The 5470-nt window shown below is 41.6% G+C and overlaps 1 protein-coding gene across 3 annotated transcripts in view; it reads right to left on the bottom strand.

Moving 5' to 3' along the window:
- Positions 1-1536, bottom strand: part of nhsl3 (NHS like 3) — a 40920-nt gene extending 39384 nt beyond the window's left edge. The window contains exon 1 of one of the 3 annotated variants that reach the window (XM_085147509.1): positions 1310-1536. The gene's annotated coding sequence lies outside the window, so the exon portion shown is untranslated. Of the gene's footprint in view, positions 1-578; positions 1248-1309 lie in introns of those variants that run through there. The other 2 variants (XM_085147508.1, XM_085147510.1) reach the window with 2 other exon arrangements.
- Positions 1537-5470: the final 3934 nt, after the last annotated feature.

The raw sequence follows: 5470 nt of genomic DNA, 5'->3' as shown, positions 1-5470 counted from the left end.
CTGGGACAACAATGAGATCAGCAGGATGAGAGAAAGAGCGCAGAAGAGAAATATATAAAAATAGGCTGGAAATGAAAGTCAGAGGGAGGACAGAGTGGCATGGGAACTCAAGAACAGAGGAACAAAGTTAAGGCTGGGTTAATGAGAATATCCAAACCCAGTCAAGATGATCAGGAATGGAAATAAAATATAAACAGAAAAGAAGAGAAAACAAGAAAGTATAACCGTGTACCGAGAGTATTTCTACCCTGTTCTCCCAAAGTTTTCCTGTTACTCAGTCGCCCCCACTCTCCCTTTTCTATTCTCTCACTTTTCTTGTATATGTCCTGGCCCTACGGGAGCTCCAGACCTCTGCAGCGTCTCTGTATGTGTGTGCATGCATGTGAGCCATGTGGTTCACATCAGCAGAAAAGTGCGTACGGCTGAGTTAGAGAAGAGAAAGAGTGGAAGAAAAAGTTTAAAAGTCAACTATTTCTTTTACTTTAAAAAGAGATACACACAAACAACACACACGCACACACACAAGCTTCCTCTACATGTTGTCACATTAACAAACAATCAAACATTTGTAAACTTACAGCGTGAGCATGCTGTCCTCTCCTCCGCTCCACTCCTTTCTCTCCGCCTGAGAACAGCTTTACAGAGCATGTGTGTGTCTGTGTGTGTGTGTGTGTGTTTAGCACAGTGAATGAAGCTCCATGCTCTCTGAACACAGTCCCTCCCTCTGTATCGGAGCCAGCCTCTCCTCCACCCTCTTACAGTACTGGTAGGAGTGAGCCATTACAGCGCTGCTTGTTCCTCTTCATGTTCATAGCCAGCTCTCACATTTTAGCTCTCGTGTTGAGTCCTTTACTTGAAGCTGCACAGTTAGGTTTCTTTCTGTCTTTCCTCCCAGCCTCGTTTCTGTGGATCAGTTTCAGTCGTCTCCCACTGGAGAGGAACCCTGGTGTGATGATCCATCATTGAAGCTTTGAAACAAAAATACACCCTTTGGAGCCGTGTAACCATAAATAGAGCGCTCAACACTACTGTGCCTCCTTCCAGGGCTTCATTTTGTCTTATTTATTTGGAGAAAAGGAAAGCTCCATGGGGAGACTACCGAACAGTCACCTGTCAAGGGTGAAGTGATTCAGCCGTTTCGCATGAAAGACAGGGTTTCTCTTTTCTACCTCTTTCTGGCCAGGTAGAAACTTGACACCACTTGTTAAATGTGACACACACACACACACACGCACACACACACACAGAAATTAGGGGAATAAGGCAAGTCACAGGGGAACACCTTTAAGCAGCATTCAGCTGTACTCACCTCAGAAACCTGACCTGAGCTTCAAAATTCACTGTGGTGGGGAACGAGCCGAGCCGACAACAGCATGTTGTTGTGTTGTGGGACTGGCTCGTCTGGTTTGAATGTGGAGGAGACCCAGTAGGGTAAGGAAGAGGAAGCAGAAGGTGGTGTCGCAGCCTTCTGGGAACAGACTGAGGCAAGCCTGTGACTGCAGTCTCGCATGCATCTGGTTAATTGGCAACAAGGGAGTTTACTGTAATTTTAGCATTTTATACTATGAGCACCCAAACCAACCTTTTGTATTTTGTAGCCTGTAACTCACACAAATACTCATCATCATCAAGAGTAAACATGCTGGTTAGAGCAGAGATCCAGCAAAAACATCACTTAATACATCCCATGCCAAACGCAGGTATAATTGTGATGCAGATCTTAGAAAGCTCCTCAGGTACACGTGTACACGCAAGTAGCCCAACAACACGGGATTAAAGTCTTTCTCATTCACATGGTCGGTCACATCGTGAGCTGTGGGCCACGGTCTTGATTTAGCTCCTGAGATGAGGCAGCTAAATTACCTGTCTCTTGGGATTCCTGGGTTATTTCTGGCACACGATCTAAAGATATCGCTGTCAGTCAGCTTTTTTTTTTCTTTCAGCACATGGTTCTCATATTTAACAGCTTTAATGACCGTCATCCCTCAAGCCGATCACGTACTGTCAGCGCTCGTCAGAGGTCTTTCTCTGTCTCACATCATGGAAAAGAGCGAGCCAAGAGTAAATTAAAACATGTGGAGGGAATTTGCTTTGAGGCACCGTGTCACTTGTGTTGCAGTAAAGACAGGGCGGCAGTCGGTTAGCTGTTCTCAAAAATTCGACCTGTGTGCCGGTTATGAATGTGAGATGACTCATGATGAGGTTTTGCTTGGTGAGTGTGTGTGAGAGGGAGAGAGTGGTGGAGGGGTCCATGCTGGATGTGTGTGTTGGAGTCCTGGGAGGGGTTAAAATGAGTCATTGTTTAGTTCACTCAGGCCTAACAGATTGAAATGTTTTAAGGTTTCTATGGCAATTCAAGAGAAAACAGTTACCCTCAATATGTCTGCAAGTGGGCTACGGAGCGCCTGCGTGAAATGTGCATGTGCAGTAAAAATCATTAACCACGAGAACATCATGATCCTGCTGGGTAATGTGTCACCTATCCTCCCTCATTCTGTTCCCATATGTAGCTCTCTGTGTAACAATTGCAGCTAGCATTACAAGAGACAAGTGAAGTGATGATGGTCTTACTCGAGGTCTCAAAAACTCATAATGTTATGGCATTAAGGGCAAAAAAAGCTTAAGTTGAAACAATTTGTTTAAATGTAATATTTTTATAATTCATTTTACTCTTTTATATATGCTGAAAGAGTAAATCCACTTCTGTACTCCTCCCCAGTGTTGGGAGCTAACTCGCTCGTTTACTAGATGTATTAATTACGTTACAATAACAATTATGTCATTTCTTGAATTAAACATTTTCTATGTGCTTATTTGACTTGTTTTATTAAACTGGACATGGTGTAGGATAAAGGAGTTCCCCTCGCCATCATCAAGTGTTTCCTTGCTAAAAGAATTATTAAATAACTAAATAAAATAAATTTTGTTAATATGTTAAGATGATAAATCACAAACAGCTTGCCGGCCTGTGAGTGTGACAAGCTAAAGCCGTTGTTAATAGAACACAAAATCCCAACCCAACAGATTTCAATAGGATTGTAGTGAAGCAGAGTTAAGTCTGCTTCCTGAGACAATAGCCAATTGCCGGCCACAAGGTGGCAGTAACCTAAAGGATAGACGCCCCGACGGATGATCTGATATCATCATGTTGGTGTTGTTCCCAGATCATCATGAAAATGTTGTTCCAGGTTCAACATTGCAAGTGACCAATCACATTGTTGTGACGTTATTCTTTTGCACGCCAAGCCATTCGTGCATTTATGAAATTCCAATGTTGCAAGGACAATATCAATTCTGCTTAGCGTTTATTAAAAGGTTAGGGTCAGGGTCAGGGTCCGTTGATCAGCAGACAGAGGCGGTTTCTTGCAGTTTAAGTACAGTTTTTTGTTTTACGGTGGTTTTTCCCAAAGTCGCAAAAGTATGACGTCACAACATTCTGATTGGTCACTTGCAATGTTGATCCTGGAACAACATTTACTATGTTGATCTGGGAACAACACCAACACGACGATATCAGATTGTGCCAGGTGGGACGGTTTCTGAATGCAGTTTGAGATGTGACGAGAAGAGATGCACTCTGGTACTTTAAATAGATGTATATTTTTAGCTTTCACTGGACAAGCACTGCTTTCCTTGCTTGCCCTGAGAGAACACTACTGGTATAGAGTTGCATCTTACTCAAAATGACTTCTAAATATGCAACTTAAGTGTAAATTATTTTGTTGAATTGTTTGGAACACCAAGAGGAGACGTTTATTAAACACTATAGTAGTATATAGGTATTGGAAAAAGTTTTGGAAGCTACTTTCTAATTTCACAGTTGCACAACACTTGTGCAACTGTGAAATTAGAAAGTTGCACAACACTTGTGCAACTGTGAGTGACCTGTGTGTATGTGTGCGAGTGTTTGTGTTGGATGTGACTGAAAGGAGGCTGCAGGCAGGAAATCCATACTGCCGGCTGGGATAAGCCCAGCTCTCTCGACCCGGCATTATCATTCTCGACCTGCTTTTGTCCTGCGACAGACGCATTCTTTCTGCACCGACTGTTTCTCTGTTTCTATCCAGTTCTCAAACAGGCATATACAACATTTAAACGCACAAAATAAAACCAAACACCAAAATAGGTCTTAACTACTCTAATCTAACATTTCCGTCATCTAGGAATACATTTCTAGGAAATAATTTAGAAGTGAAAAAGACAAAAAAAAGTCCAAATACATTCCACAGTCCAATTATTTATAACATCAACCAGCTAAGATGATGTTAAGCCATGAGGACAGAGAGAGAATTGTGATAAGTAATAATAGTTTTAAAGCATGGGGAGAGATTCCAGGTTGATACTCAGCTGTGAAGGGAGCAGAAGGGATTCCTCTGTACAGAGGAAGCTTTGTCTAACCAGTCTATGGTTATAATAGAAGTCAGAGACTCTGTTGGCAATGAGTTCAGTTTGATAAGGGATTTTGGAAATAAAGAAATTTAAGCTGAGAGGGGAAAAGTGCAAAGAAAAAGAAGGAGAATGTAATAAAAATGCTGCTTTTCTCTCTCCGGGCATGTCTCTTTTCTTCTTGGACAACTTGCTGTTACTACCCCACTCTTATGTAGGCAAAAAAAGACTGGGTTATAAATTGTAAAAGCTAGAGGAAGCTGCCCATTTTACTGCCTTTAAATGCAAAAGGAAAGTACCAGAAATATCACTGAGTCATGTACGAGGTCTAAGTGAGACGAGGTGAACTGCATACAGGGTTGAACCTACTGAAAATGAAGCTGGAAGAGTTTATTGTGCCTCTGGGAAACACTTTTTTAGAGTTGAAGGATGGAGACAGTCAGGTCAAAGAGGGGTCATTTCGAAAAACAGTGAAACTGAAAGAAATCAGTTTCTCAGTGCTGCAGTGTGGATATCTGTATTGCCATTATTATAAATGACTGTCACTAAACCAAGATCAGCGTTTAAAGGATTTACTTCTGTTTCATGCCTTATAGAGATGAGGAGGTGAGAGGAAGCATGTAAAGATGACCAGTTTAAGCTGACATGACCCTTCTTGAATACACAAACATGGCCATGGGTTAAGCAAATCAAATACATGGCAGATGGTAAAATAATAAAACACGATCCAGGCAAACACACAAGGCTCTGCGTGTCCAACGTCAGGAATAATGCTGTTTTTGTAGTTTTCAAAGTATTTCTCAGAATCTGGATGCAGTCAGAGCCAAAACACACTGGCTGTGTACTGAGCCATCTGGCCTGCAATTCATACAAACGCACATACAGAAAAACACACTTACATGCAGAATTGACTCAAATAATAACACCCAATTTTCTACTTTTTGTTCTATTTTTGTTTCAGCTTTACTGCCCCATGAGCATGCTACTTTAACTCAGTTAACATTAGAAAGCAACACTTTTTCATTCTCCTTATTTTCTGGCATCAAGTTTTTCTAAACTATTTTTTACTGTTATTTTTGTCCTC

Source organism: Neolamprologus multifasciatus, chromosome 22 (genome assembly GCF_963576455.1).
Source record: "Neolamprologus multifasciatus chromosome 22, fNeoMul1.2, whole genome shotgun sequence".
NCBI lineage: Eukaryota > Metazoa > Chordata > Actinopteri > Cichliformes > Cichlidae > Neolamprologus > Neolamprologus multifasciatus.
Note: the sequence above shows the minus strand (reverse complement) of the source record. Positions and strands in the feature narration are given on the sequence as shown.